The sequence below is a fragment of the Triturus cristatus genome, chromosome 6 (genome assembly GCF_964204655.1).
Source record: "Triturus cristatus chromosome 6, aTriCri1.1, whole genome shotgun sequence".
NCBI classification, from domain to species: Eukaryota; Metazoa; Chordata; class Amphibia; order Caudata; family Salamandridae; genus Triturus; species Triturus cristatus.
Genome location: NC_140589.1, coordinates 676,915,875 through 676,938,308, shown reverse-complemented (window position 1 = coordinate 676,938,308; position 22,434 = coordinate 676,915,875).

Below are 22,434 nucleotides of genomic sequence, written 5' to 3'. Positions count from 1 at the left end.
AGGGTAGATGGCTGTACGTCAAACTTTCCTCGAAAGGTATCCCCATCTCCCTTCTCAACATTTATGCACCTACTGGTGGCGATCCTGCCTTTTGGCGAACAATGGCCTCTCGTATTTCTGAATACGTTGATGACAATTTTATTTTGGCGGGAGACTGCAACTTGCCCATTGACCCTTTTTTGGACAGACACTCTAAGGCATCCTTTATCCCTAATAAAGCTCACAAACTGTTTGTTCAAGCAATAACCCAGCACAAACTCATTGATGCCTGGCGTCTCTGTAACCCTACTACTAAAGAGTTTACATTCTATTCCCCATCCCACCATTCACAGTCCCGTATTGATTATATTTTTCTCTCCCATCATATTTCACAGTCCCTTACTTATGCTGACATTGGCCCCATCTTGTTCTCTGACCATGCCCCAGTTTTAGCCAACATTGATATCCTTCCCAGGTCCACTGGGCCGAAACGTTGGTGTTTTAATAACACTTTACTTCTGGACCCCAAGTTTACCACTTCCTTTGTTGATTTTACCACTGAGTTTTTCGCCATTAATGACACGCCCACCTTGCCCAAACATGCTATCTGGGATGCTTATAAGGCTGCGGCCAGAGGCTTCATTATTGATTATGTTTCCAGAAAACGCAAGAGCGCTCGTCAAATTACAAAGGATCTTCTCCTCAAGATTAAAGATCTGGAGCACTCTTTTAATACCTCTCATTCGCAGGAAAGTTTGACTACTCTTATCGAAGCTAAGATGCAATTTAATAAACAATCCACTGATGATGCCTCATTATATTTATTGAAATCCAGCTCAAAATTCTATGGGGGAAAGAATAAGGCGGGTAAGATTTTAGCCAATTATTTAAAAGTTAAGCAACATAGATTGAACATTCAGTCTGTTTATGAAGTTAATTCTGTTTTAAAGCATACTGATGTTGATATTTTAGAGGAATTTTCTCGTTTTTACTCCACGCTCTATTCTTCTGAAACCCACCCCTCCGCACAAGACCTAGCTGCCTTTTTTTCCACCATCAAAGCACCTCCTCACTTTCCAGTCGATTTATCCATTCTTGAACTACCCATCTCTGAATCCGAATTACACATTGCACTTCAATCACTCAAGAAAGATAAAGCCCCGGGTCCAGACGGATTCACAGCTGAATTTTATGTACACTTTTCTAAATTATTATTACCCAGATTGCACTCGCTTATTGATTCCTTTATAATTAATGGTGCTTCCTCCGGCACCTTCTCGGATGCCCACATTTGCATCATACCTAAAGAAGGAAAAGACGCCCAACATTGCAAGAATTATAGACCAATCTCTTTGGTTAATATTGATTATAAACTTTACGCTAAATCTCTCGCTCTAAGATTAGATCCTCTTCTTCCTGAACTCCTGGGCTCGGAACAGTCTGGATTTGTTAAGGGCCGTTTTATTACAGACAATACTAGACTTTTATTCAACGTCCTATCCAAATCCTCACGGTCTCACGACTCATTAGCGGCAATTGCTTTGGACGCAGAGAAAGCGTTTGACAGAGTGGAATGGACCTTCCTTTTCTCCGCCCTTAGATGGTTTGGGTTTGGCCCTAATTTTATCTCCTTCGTTTCTTTTCTATATTCCAGCCCCAGAGCGGCAGTTTGTGCCAATGGCCTAGTCTCTTCCTTTTTCACCTTAGGTAGAGGAGTCCGTCAGGGTTGTCCCCTTTCCCCCTTTCTTTTCAATCTGGCATTAGAACCCTTTCTTTCAAAGCTTCGCCAAAACCCCGATTTGCATGGTTTTCAAACCTCTCATACAGACATTAAACTTGCTGCTTACGCAGACGATATTTTACTTTTTATGTCCAACCCTACCATCTCTATTCCTGCATTTCTTAATGAAGTTCACGATTATTCCCAAATTTCTGGTTATAAACTAAATAATGATAAATGTGAAATTTTTCCCCTCACTAAATTTACCTTTAAATCGGATTTTGATGCGTCCAATTTTACATGGAGTTCCTCCCATATTAAATATCTTGGTTTGTATATTGCCCCTTCTCTTCCCGACACTATTTCGTTGTGCCTCACTAAATGCTCCCAGAAATTGTCTGACCTTACTTCCAGATGGCACCCACTTTACCTTTCCTGGTGGGGTCGTCTTGACACCATTAAAATGATGCTCTCCCCAATAGTTCTCTACACTATATCCAATATCCCAGTACCTATCCCAACTAAGTTTTTCAAGAAAATTAATTCCGTTCTTTCTTCTTTCATTTGGTCCGGGAAAAAAGCGCGTATGTCTTTATGCAGATTACGTCTTCCTAAATCACAAGGCGGGGTCAACTTCCCAGATTTTCCCGCTTATCACAAAGCTTTTCTTCTGCGACAAGCTTCTCTTTGGTTGCGAGATCCTGATGCTTCTTCCCCTTTATGGCTTGTCCTTGAACGTCTCGCTTTATCCCCTTTCACCTTCGCTGAATATCTATCATTTTCTCGTAAGCCCCAGGCTATTTCCACTCCCATTCATAAGTTCACCACCAAGCTTCTTCTTTCCACCTCCCCCAACCCCCCTTCCTCTGCAGCTGCCTTTCTCAATACCACTATTTGTTATAATAGTAGTGTTCTCATTAATCAGAAACCCTTCTATTGGAAATCTTGGAGGCAAAAGGGTTTGATATGGGTATCCCATCTTTTTTCTGGCTCCGATTTCTTATCTTTCCCGGCTCTTAGCCAACAGTTTGGTCTTCCCCACTCCTTCATTCGCAAGTATACTTTACTTAAATCTGCAATTTTGTCCACATTTGACAAACTTTCTAATTCCCCTACTCATCCTGTTCTTCCTAGCCCTCATTCCCGTCTCCACTCTTTACTATGCTCCCAGCCCACAGCATCCTCAATCTATCACTCATTTTGCGTAACTGTTACACCTAGGCCAAAATCCAAGGTGGAGGAACATTGGGAATCTGATTTTGGTGTTTCTTGGCCCATATCTTTATGGGACAAATTATGGATCAAGCTTCGTAAGTCTTCCAGAGCGGCTTCCCTCACGCAAACTCTCTTCTTCATTTATAATAGACTTCTCTTTTCACCTCACATGTTGAATAAAGGTTCTTCCTCAATCCCTGACCTTTGTTGGTCATGCTCGACCCCTAAGGCTACTCTTTTTCACATGCTTTTTTCTTGCAATGCCATCCACAGTTTCTGGAAACAAGTTTGGGCCCAAATTAATGCCATATTTCACACTGCGCTTCCTTTCTCCTTTGTCAATATCTTTTTAGGTAGCCTCTCCCCTTGCTGGACTGATACTGATTCCAATGTACAAATAGTTGATTTATTACTAGCGGTTGCATTTCAGCAAATTACGGTCAATTGGGAAAATTTTGCTAATGTGTCTTTTAGAGCATGGTGGTACAATGTTTGTCATAATCACAGGTTAGATACTGTCTTCATTTACCCCTTCAATATGGCCAAGAAGCGACATGATTTATGGCTTCCTGTAACCTTATACCTTGATAAATGTGCTAAGCGCTCCTCCCCTTCATTTTGTTTGCTTCCCTCTCAGCAAGAAGTTTCCAAACCTCCTTGATTGACCTTTATGCTCCTTTACATTTATTATGTTACATTTTATTGCATTTTTATCTAATACTGCTTTTTATTACTTAGCCTCAATTATTTGTCTTCTTTTAGCCTCATGTTCTTTTTACAGTCATATTTTGCTTCACTGTGCACGTTACTGCTATATTTTAGATTTTTTCTTCTTTTGTTGTTTTTCTTGCTGTATTGACACCTGTACTTCTTTAATAAAATTCTTTTGAACTTTAAGATCTGTTGACAATGCTACACTATTCTCTTTTCTAAACTCATTAAAATAGCAGATCATATAGCTGACTTACACAAGCACTAAAATTAAAAGAATGGTGAAGAGTCCGGATTATCAAATAAGAAAGTTGAAAATGAAGTAGCTATCTGCACTCCATACACGTGCCACACAATTCTACAGTCCTTCAGCAACCGATGACACCAGAGCATGAAGGCATTAGCACAAGCTGTGAATTTGGCAGTCCTTTAAGGAAGGACACAAAGTTAGAGCTAAAAAAGTTCAGAATAATCACTATAATTGCCATGATCTCAAGGCATATATAACTGCAAATGTACAGCTGATGAAATATATCACTCAGGTCAGATACCAAATTAACTGCATAGCGCACTGAAGAGATGTGTGAAATCAGCACACTGACCTTATGTCATCAAAATGAGACCCTGACGCTGACTACTTTGGAAGAAGTGGCATCACATACAGCTTAAGAACATGATGAATTCTGAGGAGGTGATATATTAAATCAGCAATGTGTGCAAATAATGCAGAAGCAATAAAAGAATTGTGTCTGATTTGCAAATGAAGAATATGTGAAACAACTCGCTTTAAAGTTTTTTTCTGAGTGCATGTTCTCAGTCCTCTCTTATGTGGCAGAAACCTTGTTTGTCATATAGGGGCATATGTATCAACATCACCATTTGCGATTCTCAAATAGCGATTTTTAAAGAATCGCTATTTGAGAATTGCAAAACGGGATGTATTTAAAAAATTGCAAACTTTTTGCGATTTCTTAAAATTCCTTAATTGCGATTAGCAAATTGCGAAATCGCAATTAAGGAATACCTGCCCATTCATTTCTATGGGCCAGGAGACCCATAGGAATGAATGGGAAGTAATTCTCAAATAGCGAATCGCAATTTGCTAATCGCTATTTGAGAATAATTTCAAAGGTGCAAGGGTGTCATGATGACACCCTGATGCACCCCTGAAATTAGCATGTGTGTGCATATGGCGCACATACATGCCCTAAGGGCATATATGAGCGCCACGTGGCACTTTGTAAAATTAAAAAAAGTGCTTTTTGAAAGGAAATCGCAAATTACCACCAACTGGAAGTTGGTGGTAATTTGCGATTTCTTAAGGATAATTCGCACAACTTGGGTGCTTTTTACATGTCATTTAAGAAATCGCAATTTGCGATTTCTTAAATGCTTACGCAAAATTAAGAAATTGCTAAATTAGCAATTCCTTAATTTTGCGTTGGGAATTTGCCTAATACATCCCGTTTTGCGAATTTTTAATCGCAAACGCTGTATTTTGCGAATCGCAGCGTTTGCGATTAAAAATTTGCTTGATACATATGCCCCATAGTCCTGTCTGAATGTGAATGACAACTGAATATTCAGACCTGATTCACATAGGATCTAGCTGTATTTTACTTTAGATCCAATTATTAAATACCTCCCTAACCATTTCTAAACACCTCCTTAATCCTCCTGAATACCTCCTTTTTCATATCTATTTCCAACAACTGCTCTCTGTCCCTCTCACATTTGTTACTAAAATGTATACTTACATGTGTGGATACTTTGCATTTGGGGTGGAGATCTCCGCACAGAAAAAGCTGGGGAGGCAGAGACGTAACCCCCGCACATACGTTTGTGAATAGCATTTTGTAATATGTTTGTAGTACTATTGTAGTACTACAATACATACTAAAAATGCAGCTTATGAACAGGCCCCTGAATGAATAAGTAAGACTTTAGTGATATCCATCAGATACTTTGTTAAATTAGGTCAAACTGGAACCTCTTTTAGGATCATCTATCAAGTTGTAAACATATCTCTTACAGTAAGTAAGGTTAGGAACAGAGAACTTAACCCCTTCCCTGCTCATGACGGAACCGTTCCGTCATGAGCCACGGTTGGCGTGTGCTCATGACGGAACGGTTCCGTCATGACAATCCTGTCGGCGGCCGCTCCGCCTGCGCGGCGCTGTTTCCCCGCCTGTGCGGGGCGACAACGCAAATGGGCGGAGTCATGACGGAACCGTTCCGTCATGAGCACAGCTCAACTGTGGCTCATGACGGAGCGGCTCCGTCATGAGCACAGGCCCACCGCGCTGCCCCCCTGCCCCCCCCAGCGCTGCAGCGGAATGTCCGCAGCAGCAAAGGGGTTAAACGACCCATGTGCCCAATTATTTCAAAATGTCAACATGTTTTAGATCTTATTGCTCTGGCCAATTGACAGCCAAATACAAACCTACGCATCATTTCTAAAACTTTCAAGTAAGTACTTGGCTTCCAGTTACAGTCAGCTAGGATATCTGCTCTCTTTTTGACTCTACATCCAAACCTTTTCCTGATACATGAGATGTATGGGGATGACTTACATTTGATTGATTTCCCCCTGGTTTGTTATGCTACACAGAGGAATTTGCAACAATTAAAATTTGTTGCATCATTTCCACCCAAAATTGCTATTAAGGGGAGAAATAGACGATGGCGTTGCCAAAATGTAGACGACAAGATGATGAGTCCTAAAGCTTTAAGCTGCACCTCGTAAATGAAGAGTTGCAAGTAGAACACTTTTCAGTGTTGCTCACACAGTTGGGAAATGCAAGAAAATTGGTGCTTCATGTAGACCACTTGGCTACCACATGGCTATTAAAAAATACCTAGTCTTAGCTACTGGATATCCCATCTGATAAGGACCAAAATTGTTTAGGGAATTTCTTCTGTGGTGTTTTGTTGTGGTTCTCCACTGTTACTCAGCAGGGAAACAGAGTCTCAACTTCTCAGCCATGTTATCTTATTTTGCTAATTTCTGTCATCCTACTGAGGGACTTCAGGGACTAAAAAATACAGAAGGAGCACAGTACCATGTAAAGTAGGTAAGGGATTTCTCATCTTCTGTGGTACAACAGCATGAAAGGTTCCGATGCAATGCACTGCTACTTTTATTCTACATTCATTACGAAAAAAAACATAGTCTCAGTGATCAGATTACTCAGGCACAAAGGTAACGAATATCCCATCCAGCCGAAAAATAAATCCAATTATATCCTATGGGATTTATATTTCGGTGCACGGGATGTCCATCCCTGTTGTGATGGAGTATCCCATCCTCCGAGATTTAAATCAGGCTCTTAGTCAGCTTTGTAATGGATAAAGAATAGTGTAAAACCTGGGCTGTTCTATGGTGGCTGTGAATGGTCTAGGAGGCCTAGGTAGCCATACGCTATACAAAAACTAGCAACCTTTTGTTAACAAGCATTGACAAAGCCAATAGGTTTCGAAGATAAAAACCTTCTGGCCTAGCCAAAGATCTTTTGCAGAAGATAGTCGCTGTGAAGACGTATAAATGCGTGACAGCCATCTTTAATGGGTTTTTCAAAATATTAGAAATGCATTCAAAGATGGCTGGAATACACCCATGGTGGCCACTTTTGAATGCACAGTATTTTATTAACAAACCCATTCAAATATGGCACGGGGAATGTGCGTGCATCCACAGCAGCCACCTTTCAATGTTATGTTATTGTCAAGCCCCGAGCATCCTGTGCGGTAATCTGGGAGAAGCAATGTACCATCAGGTGCATTTAAGGTGTGAGCGAAGCAAGGTTTCTTTGCCTTTTTGATAGTAGTCCCCTGACTGAACAACTTCTTTTTTGTTCAATATTAGGAAAATGCATTTGTGGACACTCCCTTGCAGGACGCAAAAAAAACGAATTCCACAAGATGGCCGTTGCTTGGCTGTTAATTCCTGTCTGTGACCATGCCCCTCTCCCGTTATGTTAGCGGAATTCAGAACACCCGATTTTTCCTGCTTGACGGTACGCTGCTGGCTGCAATTCGCAGTAGATTGGAAAACTTTGCTGTGTTGTGCAGTGGGTTGTCCTACTGACATCCTTGCTACTCCACCCATGTATGAAAAAAACAGAGAGGTGTTTGATGAAACAAAGGCTACTGCCTTGCCTCCTCATCAGAGCTATGATTGTGGAATAGATTTGGTGCAGGGAGCAGACTAACCTGTGAGTCGCATCTATGCACTCACAGAACCAGAAACAGAGTACCTGCAACAATCCCTATGGGAGATACTAGAGAAAGGCTTCATTCGACATTCCACTTCCCCTGCGTCATCTCCTCTATTCTTCATTCCCAAACGGGAAGGAGGTTTACGCGCATGTCTGGACTATCGCGCACTTAACAAAGTTAAAAATAAATACCCCCTTCCACTCATCTCAGTCTTATTGGATCAAGTGAAGGGGGCAAAGCTGTTTACTAAGTTAGACCTCAGAGAGGCCTACCACTTGATCTGAGTGCAGAAGGGAGATAAGTGGAAGACTGCATTTCGTACCTAATTCGGCTTATACGAATAATGCGTCATGCCCTTTGGTCTCTGCAATGCCCCGGCTGCATTCAAATTCTTTGTTAACAAGATCTTAAGAGAATATTTAGATGTCTTTGTTATAGTGTACACAGACGACATCTTAGTGTATTCCCAGTCTGAAGAAGAACACATAGTACACATAAAAAAGATCCTACAGCGACTTCAACAGAACCATTTATTTGCAAAATTGGACAAATGCACGTTCCATGCCACACAGATAGACTTTCTTGTTTTTTTCATCTCCCCAGAAGGCGTTCTTATGGATCCCAAGAAAAAGTAGGCATTGATAAAATGGTCTAGTCCTAGTACAGTGAAAGAAGTACAGTCTTTTATTGGTTTTGCAAACTTTTACCGTAGGTTCATTGATCATTTCTCTGAGATAATCTCTCCCATCACTAAATTGTTACTCAAAGGCAGTACATTTGTTTGGTCCAGTGAAGCCGAACAAGCCTTTTTGAATCTCAAACAATGATTTACGTCAGCTCCGGTGATAAAACATGCAGATAACACACAACCCTATTACCTAGAAGCTGATGCCTCACAATATGTAGTAGGGGGTGTTTTGTCCTAAAGAGACACAAAGATGGGCTGTCTACATCCTGTTGCTTACTTCTCAAAAACACTCCTACCTGCGGAGCAGAACTACACCATCGGAAAATGCGAGTTATTGGCTATAAAGCTTGCTTTCCAGGAGTGGAGACATTATCTGTTAGGGTCCCCACATACCATCACCATCTATTCTGATCACAGAAACCTGCAGTTCTTTAGAGCAGCCCAAGCCCTCACTCCCAGACAAATGAGATGTTTTTTTTGTGTGAATTTGACTTTGTCATCACATATTGACCGGGTGCTCAACAAGGCAAAGCTGATGCCTTGTCCAGACTAGGTAAAGAACATAAGGTCATCTCAGAACACTTTCTCCCCATCATACCAAGTCAAAAGATCGTAGCGGTAGGGGATAAGAAGACCGAAGGCTCTCCTGAATTTCTTGAAAAAGTGAGCTTTGCTTGTGCAGGGATGTCTAGGTTAGATTGGTTACAGGAACCCCAAAATAGTATAGGCAATGGTCTTTTTTATCATGAGAAAAAATTGATGATACCCACATCTGCATTTCAACAACAAGTAATCCAATGGTGTCATCAGGGGGTCATTGGCCGGTCATCCAGAAGTAGAGAAAACCCTACAAACCTGTCAATTGTGGTTTTGATGGGAACATATGACTAAAGATGTATACACCTATGTGAATGCTTGTTCTGTCTGTGCTACACAAAAGGTAACACACTGTGCCCCTGCCGGTTTATTGCAACCCTTATCTATTCCACATATACCTTGTTACTTCATTAGTGTGGACTTCATTACCTACCTTCCAATAGCTCAGGGTTGCACAACATTGTTTGTAGTGGTCGACATGCTTACGAAGATGGCTCATTTCTTGCCATTGAAAAAGCTCCCCACTACTAAAGAACTAGTGAAAGTATTTATTGAACAAATAGTATGTCTGCATGGTATACCCTCTGTCATTGTGTCTGATAGAGACAGCCAATTCGTGTCTAGGTTTTGGCAAGGCATTTGTATCGCACTACACATAGACCACAGACTATCCACAACATATTACCCCCAAACTGATGGGCAAACTGAGAGAACAAATCAGACGTTTGAACAGTATTTACGCTGTCTCCTTGAGTACCATCACAAACAACTGGGTACACGCCCTCCCCCTGGCTGAATTTGTATACAACTATACCACACACTCCTCCACTGGAGTGTCCCCCTTTTATTTTTCTAAAGGATACCATCCTAGATCTCTGCCCGTCAAATACCATTGCACCTATCCGAGATACCAGCTGTCAAAACACATCATGATACCTTAGTTGACATATGGAAAAAGGCTAAACAAGAACTACAACTTACTAAGTAGGCCATAAAACGACAGGCTGATAAACGCCGTCGTCCGACTCCTGTGTATGAGGTAGGACAACAAGGATGGTTGGCCACAAGAAACCTAAGGTTAGCAAGTCCCAGAAAGCTACAATCTAGAAACATAGGGCCACATCCCATGAAGAAAGAAAGTGATCTCTCCTGTCACCCTTAAACTAGAATTACCTGAGGACATGCGTATTCATCCCGTTTTCCACACCTCCCTCTTAAAGAGTTGTAATCCCTTTTCTGATCCCAAAAACCCCCCCTTCCTGTGATTGTAGAAGGTGAAATGGAATAGGAAGTAAAATGCATTATTGATTCACATAGACACAAAGGTAAGTTGCAGTATTTCATTGATTGGGTTGTTATTCCCCTGAGGATAGATCATGAGAACCTGCTGAACAAGTACATGTCCCTGTCTTAGTGTGTAGATTTCATGCTCTCCACCCTACGAAACCCCGTCCGATAAATAGGCTGTTGGGTGGGAGAACTGTCAGACCCCGAGCATCCTGTGCTGTAATCTGGGAGAAGCAATGTACCATCAGGTAGGTTTAAGGTGTGAGCGAAGCAAGGTTCTTTTGCCTTTTTGATAGCAGTCCCCTGACTGAACGACTTCTTTTTTGTTCAGTAGTATGAATCTGCATTTTTGGACACTCCTTTGCAGGACGCATAAAAAAACATTTTGCACGGGACAGCCATTGGTTGGCTTCACGTTCCTGTCTGTTACCATGCCCCTCTCCCATTGTGTTGGCGGAGTTCAGAACACCCACTTTTTCCTGCTTGTGAATTTAAGCTCATCTTCGAATTCGGTTCGCAGCGTCAGCACGGTATGCTGCTGGCTACAATTCTTTCAAAGAGAATTCTTTTGCATTTACGGACATTTTATACCCACTTCAAGGATTTCCTACGGCGGGCTGGAGCCCCGCGCCTTCTTTGATTTGATCTCATTACCGTTGTTAGCACAGGAGCGCTATAACCACTCACAAGACTCTTTTATGTCTGGGCAGTGAACTCCGCTCTGTTTGTGGTGTTTGCAGAGTTTTCTGCACTCCGCACTCCGCGGAGCTCGTGGAGTGCAGAAAACTCCGCTTCGTGATGTGCAGCAGAGTTTTTTCCCTGCTCGCATTCGCGAACGGTAAGTTTACGATTGCGAACAGTAAGTTTGCGAGCGCGAGCTGCTTCTCGGGTACAATTTCTACCTGAGCGGCAGGAATACCAGCACAAATTGCAGTTTGCACTGCACTCCACCACTCGCGGATCTTCGTGGAGTTTTTTGTAACTTCGTGGAGTTCTGCGTAGCAAAACTCTGCAAACTATGCCAAGGCCTAAACTCTTTCGGGCAGATTTATGAGCCCCTTGCGCCACTTTTGCGTCACTTTTCCCATGTTAAAAGTGACGCAAAAGTGGTGCAAGGGGCTCATAAATCTGCCCCTTTCCTTTTAAAGAGCTGAAGCGTTATTCTTTCTTGACATTTCTATTGGTAGCACAGGAGCGCTACAAACACTCTCAAGGCTCTCTCCTTGTAAAGCGCTGGAGCGCTATTCTTTCTCGATATTATTTTTGTTAGCGCAGGAGCACTACAAACTCTCATAAGGCTTTTTTTTCTACAAGCGCTGGAGCGCTTCAACGTCTTCCAACTTTATTTTTCTCTACATAAGCGCCGGAGCGCTATTCCTTTGTGACATTACTGTTGGTAAGAGGTGGAGCGCTACAACCACTTTTTGGTTTTGGATATCTTTTTTTTTGCACAGTTGCGCTACTACACACTGAGAAAGTTAGTTATCGCACTAACTCATAAAAAATGTATTTACAGTGCTGTTATTTCTCTATGGAGTGATTCTAACTCCTGGATATTTCTTCTTCGGATTATGCTTAAAGATAATTATGGTAAGTGGATATTGGCTTGCTCATAAAAAATATAAATGCACTTAGAAAACAAAAAGACGGTTAAGGTGTGGAAATGTGGATTTTCCTGATCAGTTATGTCCCCTATCTTGGACCCCAACGGTTCTATATGCATGTTACAAGTACATGTATGTTCCCTCCAGTTCCAGTTTCGAAGACGCAAACATATGTGTGTCTACCGTCGACATGTTCTCTGTCAGATCCGCCATCAATGGGCTGGATATTCGATTCCTAAGCATGAAAGGCCACCGACTTTATATGGCTAAGTTACTCCATTTTTACAGTTCAGGCAAGTAGGCCCGATTCTGTCCTCAAAGCCTTTCCCTGCTCTCTGTCTCTGACAGCTTCAGCTTGAGCTCGCATCTGTATCCATGAACTTTGTCCTACTCCCTGTGCAGCTAACGGTGCCTGCCTCGGCCAGTTTTCGCCTGCCTGCCAAGAAGCTGTATTTCACCTTCGAATTATCTATTTTGCTCTTCAGCCGATGCATTCCTGTCTAGTGATTTAGGTAAACATTTCCTTTAGCTCACAAGCAAAGGACTCAGCCTTTCCGTCCTCCTGCAAGTGATTCATAGCCCTGTTGCCATGGAAAGTTTTCTATCCCTCGCATCTCATATAGACACTTAGACGCTTGTACACGCACACAGTCAGTATAGAATAGATTCTGTCCGAGAGTCTCTTCCTTGTGGATAACATAGTTCTTTAAACATAGGATGGTAGATATGATTTGGAATTAGGTTGACTTGACCCCCCAGACTTCTCGTCTCCACATGTAGAGCTAAATGTCAAGTCCCCTTCACCCCCTAGTTGCACGTCAATTACACGTCATGCTGCCGCGCGCGCATCTATGCCAAGTATTATCTTATAGATCCACCTATGTCTGATAATTCTAACCAATCATGTTTCTTTTATTCCTTATTACGCCTAGTTTCGATTACGTACCTGTTTTGTCACTTTTCTTATCAAATGTTACGCCTTCTACATTCGTTTCATTGTAATGCACTTATTATAAAAATACATGTCTGTCAATAAAGTATTGTACTTCACTTCCTGAACCCTCGTGGTGACGGAACCTGAAGGCCGCGACTCGAGTCGGCCATTTTGAATGGAATAAAGCCCATTAGAAAACCTCTTATACCACGGATTCTGCCTCTTGTTATTTTGAGCTATTTTACTTTATTTAAGATCCCGTATGAAATTCAGTCCGGTATTTTTATTTACCACATAATGGCGCCCGAACAGGGACACTTTCTCATCTCACGCGCCGGCGGTGCGTTGCAGGCCCGGTCTCCTGCCACAGCTGGACGGACCATAAACGCGTACCAGCAGGATTTCCTGTAAGCTCCCTCCGGTCAAGCGGGGGCGACTGAGGCTGCGATCAACCCAGACGAGGCGGTGAGAAGTGCGAAGTATCCCGACCAGAGCCTAGCTGAGAGAGCAAGATCCGAGGTATACTGAGGCCCACCAGGTTTTCCGAAAATCCCGACGTCCAGAGGGTCCGCTGTCCGCAGTTATCGAGTCCTGTCCATTCTCTGAGGCCTTCCGTTTCAAGGAGCTACTCGGTGAGTACCATCGCCGGGGAGGCGTGTTGACGCGCACATAGGTTGTGCCGGTCAAGACGGATTTGGGTACACAAATCCGGTCTGCACTGTTTAGCAGTGTATATGTACTGTTTAGCAGTATATCAAGTATTCCGAAGTATTCAGTTATTGTCAAGAATTCAGCGTGGTGATTAGTTAGGCAGACTGTCATCATTGTCGATCATTGTTATAATGTTTAATGTTTAATGTTTAAAGTATTCAGAAATGTCTTGCATATTGTAGTATGAATGACTGTTCATTGTTCACTGTTCATTTATTGTGTTTTTCGTATTAAGAAAATTCAAGAGTAAGTATCAGATCAGTTGTAAATATGCCGCTCTTCTCGAAGTTAAGACAGATTACTACCAGAAAAGGGGTGCTTGAAGAAGCAGTTCCTATTCCTCCTAGGGACACTCCAGGGCATTTTATGTACCATAAACATGGCTTAGATGCCATATTATTTCTTGATCTATGGGTAGATTATACCAAGGGATTGCCGGAAAGTCAAAGGTGGCCCGTAGCGGGAACCTGGGATGCAGAATGCATCATGAAAGTGGAGGAAGAGTTATGGAAAAGAAAGGTCAGACAATCACAGAAAGACGCTGTTGAGTTATGGCGTAAGGAATCTCATAGACGAACAGAAAAAGCACGTAGGCAAGAAGAGAGGAGTAAAGAAAGTTCAAATAAAGTTCAAGAAAATCTATTAATTAAGGAAGGTATCCGAGTGAAATCAGAACAAGTAAATAGACAAAGAAATGCTCTTATGAATGGTATGTATCCCCTTCTAGCCGAAGGACTACCTAAGGCTGCTCCAGAGATGCCAAAAGACTTGCCACCCCCATTATTTCCAATTAAGGTACATCCAAAAGGGCATCCCAGAACCGCAGAAGATGTCTTTCTTTCCTCATATCTAGACGACGCAGCTCCCGAGTATGCTAACGCCGCACCACATAGACCGTCTGGCGGAGGGGTTCAACGTCAGGATCAGGTATCTGTCCCCGTGCAACAGCAAGTTCCGACACAAGCTTCGGCAAGCACATCTGTTTCCGCATCTGTCTCCGCAGTTGACTCTACAGAGGTATCGACACCCATAGTTGCTGTGTCACGTTCAACGAACCCATTCACACCCGACGCCCCAGATGGGGCCACGGGAGGTGCTAGCAGTACCTTTACACCACCCAGAATAAATAAACTTGTTTTTCAAGAGTCAGCACATTCACGTACACCTAAATTCGTAAGTGAACGTACGCTTAAGGAACTCCTTGTAAATTGTAGATATGACCCGGTGGTTGGTAAAGAGGACGAAATGGTCCTGGCATCATTACGTATTAGGCGAGCCGCAGAGTATTTAGCAAGGTTACCAGGAATGACTACGCATCTAGATAACATATATCATTTTGTTCAAACAGGACGAGATCCAGGATGTATTAACAGAGCTATGGAATTCCAGAAAGTAGAAATACAGGGGGAACTGTTACGTTTCCTCATAAACTGTGTAATCAGAAATCAAGATCGTCCGGGGGTAGACCCGAATGCAATGCTTATTCTTACAAGATGGAGTCAGAATATATCAGAAGGGAGACACGATAAGCAAAATTGTATAATAGCCATGTGCCGAAAAATCCGTAAAGAAATAGAGCGTATTCATGAAGAAAGATTGGGAACAGACGAGTTTGAGCAAGATGAAGTGTCCGAATCAGGGAATTCCGCAAGACAGTCAGAGACCATAGCCTATGTAGGCAGAGGAGGATCCTGTGATAATGCTAGATGTTTTTCTGATCCCATACACTCTGTATGTCCAAATAATAGCAGAACGTATCCGACGCCTGTAATAAATCTGAAATCTCCAGAACATTTGTTTCAAGCCGCAGATAAAATACTACGAGAACGAAGGGGTTACCACCTCCTCGATTCCATGGATGAGCAAGAATTAGCCAGATCAGCCGTTCACTGGATTGACAGTCCTGAAAAATACGGTGATGAGACCGTAGCACACACGTTTTTTAATCTCAGTACAGATGAACAACGCTTAGCTGGAATCTATATGATTCAGCAACTCCTCATATTATATAAGAGCCAACATGCTGACCCCGGTCCTTTACCTGATATATTAACGGAACTACTCACGAACAGATGGAGAGGCTCTAGTAACAAGCTAATTAAAGAGATATTAGTGTCACGTAAACAGTATGTCCTTTTTGTAAATCCAGATTCTCTCTCCCTGCCCCGCAGAGAAAGAGCGCCGTACTATATGGATAGACAAAATCCCCTACGAGAAGTGCACCCAATAAAAGGCGAAGACAATGAGTTTCACCGTGTATTTGTTTACACACCCATATCAAAAATGGAATTATTAGAAATGAAAAAAGTAGTACCTAGTCATGACAAAGACCCAGCGGGTTTCCACCGAGAAATTAAAGACATGTTACTGATGGGAGAGTACACCTTTCCTGATATTATGACGATATTAAAGGTGCTTTTGCCTGCTGGCATTTATGAAAAACTGAAAGAAAAAGAGTGGGAAGTGGGAGACCAAAAGATAGACTGGACAGCATTAGCAGAGGAAGAAAGGGGCCGAACTGCAGGTTCAGGGCTCGGGGATAAAGTTAAACTGTTACCAGGTTTACTAGTACAGGTACTGCCACGTTTATTAACTACAAAAAAGGAAGATTGGGGTGCAATCACAGCCTGCAAACAAAAGCAAGATGAAGACACAAGCGATTATTATGCTCGATTTGAAAAATGTTTTGGTATAAATAGTGGTATAAAAGCAAGTAGTGACTCATATCCACATTTATTTGTGACAAAATTAGTGGAAAATGCATTGCCTCCAGTAAAGAATAGAATATTGAAATTCGAGAGTACCTGGCAAAGTAACACTCCGTCGCAAATGCTACAAATGTTACAGTATCATCACAATAGAATTAGGGATGAACAAGAACACGAGCATAGACGCATGAAGGATACAAAAATGAAAATGCTAGTTTCTCAGACAGTACCAGCAGATGGTCACAAAAAGGGTGTGACACATTCTGGTGATTCTGCAGTTCCTGTAAAAGGAACCTGCAATTACTGTAAACAACTGGGCCATTATGTACACGATTGTCCAGTCCTGAAACGTAATATAGCTACAGGTATTGCAAAGGAGAGACCACGATTAGTTAGACAAGATCAGAATGAACAAGGAACTATGCAGCATGGACAGTCCATGCCTGTTCAGCAACAGTCCATGCCAGCCTCACAGCAACCCATACAGTTTGTGCCAGCTGCACCACCGTTGCCTGCTACTGCCACACAAACCACGACACGACAAATGTATCAGACTGCACAGTATGAATACCCTGAGTATCAGCGTTACGCATGAACCAGCCTAGAGAGGGAAGTTGACTTACCGCTTATCGAGATTCCTGTAGATCAAGAAGGACCTTATGTACATAGTGAATTATTAGGTCAGGATAGAAAATTCTTACTCGATACAGGGGCAAGTCGAACAACTATAAAACGTAGTGAAGTTCCAGGGGCACCCCTCTCAGGCTCTCAAAATGTTTCCCTTGGTTTTTCAGGAAAACCTATTGTTAATGAAGTATCACAGCCTCTACCACTTACGATAGGACCTTTGACACGAACTACAGATTTATTGCTTACTAAATCATGCCCAGAAAATCTGTTAGGAATTAAAACTCTGAAAGCACTAGGAGCCATAATATGTTGTTCTCCGGAAGGAGTAAGGTTGTTTTTACGTGATTTTAAAGGTCACTATGTGTCTAGAGACATGGATCCCCGACTACAGACTTTACCAGTACATCTATGGGCACAAGGCCCTGCGGATGTTGGCTGCATGAACATTACACCCTATCGAGTCACACTGAAAGCAGGAGTGGTACTACCACGAATGCGACAATACAAGTTACCGCATGATGCTGTAGTGGCTTTGCTGAAAATCATTGATGAGCTGATTGCCCAGGGAGTAGTTGTAGAAACAGACTCCAATGTATGTAATTCACCGATAATTCCGATTCTTAAACGAACTGATCCTACTGCCCCACCAGTGTACCGATTGGTTATTGATTTGCGTGAACTAAACAAGTGCATTGTACCACAATTCCCTGTGGTCCCTGATATATCATCATTGTTGACAGCAATTGATTCCGAAGCAACATTCTTTACTGTAATCGATCTCAAGAATGCCTTCTTTAGCGTCCCAATAGATCCGGAAAGCCAATACTTGTTCGGATTCAGTTTAAATGGGCGCAGCTTTAAATTCTCACGCGCTCCCCAAGGATTCACAGAAAGCCCCAGCATCTACAGCCAAGCACTGAAACGAGAACTTGACAGTATCCACATGCCAGTCAATACTGCACTGCTTCAATATGTCGATGATCTGCTGATCACCGCAAGAAGCGAGTCAGAATGTGAAAAGGCTTCTCTGACAGTTTTACATTTTCTAGCCGACAAGGGGCACAAGGTGTCTCCTTCTAAGCTGCAATTCTGTGTCCAGCGAGTTATTTATCTTGGTCACTCGCTGTCCAAGGAGGGAAGGCAGCTTACACCAGATCGCATCCAGTTAATTGCTAACATGTCAATACCCCAGACACAAAAGGAGGTGCGGGCTTTCATAGGCCTCACTTCATATTGTAGGCAGTGGATCCCTCAGTACGCATTTCTAGCAAAACCACTCATTCAGTTAACCACACAGGAGGCAGCCACATCGACTGTTCTCCCTTGGACTCAGGAACATACACAAGCTTTTGAAAACCTAAAGGAAGCTTTATGTCAAGCACCTGTTTTAGCAACACCATGTTATAGCAAACATTTTACACTCTTTGTTACAGAACGCGAAGGTACTGCCTTGTCAGTACTCACTCAGGATCAAGCAGGATCACGCAAGCCATGTGCTTATTTTTCCAGTACATTAGATCCCGTAGCTCAGGCTTTGCCTGCATGCCTGAAATCAGTGGCAGCGACAGCTTTAGCAATCAGACAAAGCGATGCCATAGTATTAGGACACCCATTGACAGTTCAAGTACCACATGCAGTAGAGGTTCTTGTGAACCGAACACAAACACAACACTTGACCATAGCAAGACTTACCGGTTATGAACTGACATTGTTTCAACCACACATAGAGATCCGACGGTGTAATACATTGAATCCTGCTACACTATTACCTGTAATTGGAACAGACCCACTAGCTCATGATTGTGTTGAAATCATTGAAATAAAGACGAAACCTAGACAAGACTTGACAGACGTTCCATTGTTAGATCCAGACCTGACGTTGTATGTAGACGGATCGTGCATGAGAGCAAGTACAGGAGACTTAGTGGCCGCGTATGCAGTCACAACAGACACTGAAGTTATTGAGACAAATTGTATAGATACTTTGTCAGCCCAAGCAGCAGAACTTATTGCTCTAACACAAGCCTGTATTCAAGCCACAAATAAGAAAGTTAATATATACACTGACTCACGTTATGCATTCGGAGTTGTACACGACTTCGGCGTGCTGTGGCGAGAGAGAGGTTATTTAACTTCCCATGGTGCCCACATTCAGCACGGACCCCTCATTCATGCTTTGTTAGATGCAATACATCTACCCACTGCTATATCGATTATGAAATGTAAAGCACACACGAAGGTTACTGATACCATTTCTCAAGGCAATGATTTAGCTGACAGAACAGCTAAACAGACTGCTCAGAATCGCACATTAGACATGACAAAGCCAATAGTTCAGACACCAACACAGTGTATGACAATTAAGGATCCCGCACTTGACGTAATTGACATACAGACACATGCCACAGCAGAAGAAATAAAGAAGTGGACTGAACTAGGAGGGATCCAGACAGATCAAGGATGGATGACGAAGGAGAAATCTGTATGGTTTCTCCCTGATTCCATGGTTCAAGCCATTATAGCTACAGTTCACAGTCCAGCACATTTAGGAGAGAAGGCTATGCTAGACAGCATTCAGCACATTTGGTTCAATAAACATTTACGAGCAGCAGCTAAACAAAAAGTTCGTACCTGTATGATATGTTGTCAGTTTAATCCAGGAAAGAGTGTTCCCGTAGAGCAGGGTGGATTTCAGCCTCCTGACCATCCTTTTGAAGTCCTCCAGATGGATTATATTCAGATGGAACGTTGTCGAGGATTCAAATATGTTCTCGTAGTTGTCTGCGCTCTCTCCCGTTGGACAGAGGCGTATCCCGTATCAGATTACACTGCCCCGACTACTGCCAAGCAGCTAGTTCGAGAATTCTTCCCACGGTACGGTTTACCACGTGTTGTATATTCAGATAACGGTCAGCCTTTCTCATCCGAATTAATGAAACATGTCTCACTCTTGTTGGGATATCAGTGGAAATTCCACTGTGTCCGACACCCCGAGGCAGCAGGTCTCGTAGAAAGACATAACCAGACACTGAAAATCAGACTGTCCAAAATATGTAGAGAGAAAGGTGTCGACTGGATAGTAGCATTACCAGTTGCACTCTTTTACATGAGAATGGTAGCACACTCTAGAACAGGGCTATCCCCGTATGAGGTGATCTTCGGTAGACCGCCGAATATGTGGGGGACGCCTATACCACGCAAAATAACTGACATTGACTGTAACATGCTGACAGATTACTTGGCTTCCTTGATGTCTGCACTACAATCTTCTCGTTCACAGGTAGCTGCAGCCTTTCCCGACAACACTGAGGCGAAACCCCATGACGTTGTTCCGGGTAATCTTGTCTTTGTGAGAAATTTCGACAGGAAAAATCAACTGGAGCCCAGGTGGAAAGCACCCAAGTTGGTCCTGTTGACCACAAGAACAGCCATGAAGATCGAGGGACGCAAAGGGTGGATTCATTCAAGTCACATAAAAAAATTTCATGGACTACCTTCAGATATAGACACTGTGCCCTGCACTCCCTCACAGACTGATTCAAAACTTCCTTTTGTTGAACAGAATGACTCTCAGTGCTATAAATTAAAGCTTAGGCCCAAACAGTCGAGCAATTTGATTGTTTAAGTCCTCTCCAAGGTGAAGCGGTTGAATTGTCTCCGACATGTATCCCTTGGACCTGAGTAGAGAAAATACCCGAGAAATGTTGAAACGACAGGCGTATTGTAAATCACTGCGTAGCTACTGTATGAGGACATTATTAATTTTGTTTTTATTGAGTGTTTTAGTAATTATTACGAGTGTGATTTTGCACATATATCATCCTATCTCTAGACATGTTTATAATGTTGCTGCAGAACATTCTTTTAGTGACCTACCGCCACATGAATTATCTTATAGACTTGCGCTGCGCAATAACACCTTCATTAGTATGTTACATCATTCCCATCAGACTAGTAATGCGACCAATTGTTGGGTGTGTGGCCGACTTCCTCCCTATCAGAATAACAAAGGAGTTCTGCCTTTCTTTCCACATCCATTCACACACAATGGCTCCTGTGGAGCATGGTTTAGTTTATTAAATTCCATAGACCCAGACACAGCAGTTTATCAACAACATTGGATATGGGGAAATCTGAATCTAGTTTTATTTAAAGTCTGTCACCCCAATAAGGAGGGTCACCCCAGTAGAACAGGAACTGATTTAGAAAATGAAGTGTATAAATTAGGTAATTTTACGCCTAATCTTATGATTTTGAATGTCAAATCCGAAGTTGAACTAATTCTGCCTACTATGTCAGTATTTCCAGTAAAGGGTGAATTATGTGTAAGAAAAGTTGGTTCCATACACATGGGCCATAGCCAATGCGTTACTACAGTAGAATATAGTGATCAAGGTAAATCTTCATTTAGAGCTTCTCGCCATTTTTACTTTATATGTGGTCAGACTGCATATATGCGTCTGCCTCTAGATTGGGATGGTACCTGTTACATAGCATTCCTTTTGCCACCTGTTTTCCTAGCTCCCCCTGATTATTATCGAAATGTTCATTTAGTACACAATAGAGAGCGAAGAGATCTCCCAGTTGTCGATTATACTGAGACGGCATGGGACAAGTATGTAGATTTCAATAAAGGTATCTTTCCCTATATAGGTACAATATCAAATAGTAAGCTGATACGCAGACTCACCAAGACTCTTGAAGCTGTAGTAAACGAGACTATAGCCGCCCTAGGCAATCTGACAGAGGAACAATCAGTGATGAGAATTGTTGTTCTCCAGAATCGTCTTGTCCTTGACGTCATCCTGGCCGATAGGGGCGGAGCTTGCAGGGTCATCGGATCCAGCTGCTGCATATTCATACCAGAAAATTCGCCATCTGTATATAAAGCTATAACACGCCTTCATAAGATTGTAAGCCAGATACACGAGAATCCAGGCACTTGGACGTGGTCCGGGTGGTTTTGGAGTGTGATATCGGCCTGGGGATGGAGAGTTCTATCCTTCCTAGGTATTGGCCTTCTTATGCTCTTCAGTTGTTGTTTATGCCTGCAATGTGGACCAGCGATTTGTGGTCTGTGTGCCACATCATGCATCCCATATCAAAGTTCTCGTTCAAAATGCCGGAAGAAGAAGGAAGAAGAAATGATGCTCCATGAGCAAATCGATGGAATGATGAAGATTGATATCTCTTAAAGGGAAAGTAGGGGACAAGGAGGGAATGTGGAAATGTGGATTTTCCTGATCAGTTATGTCCCCTATCTTGGACCCCAACGGTTCTATATGCATGTTACAAGTACATGTATGTTCCCTCCAGTTCCAGTTTCGAAGACGCAAACATATGTGTGTCTACCGTCGACATGTTCTCTGTCAGATCCGCCATCAATGGGCTGGATATTCGATTCCTAAGCATGAAAGGCCACCGACTTTATA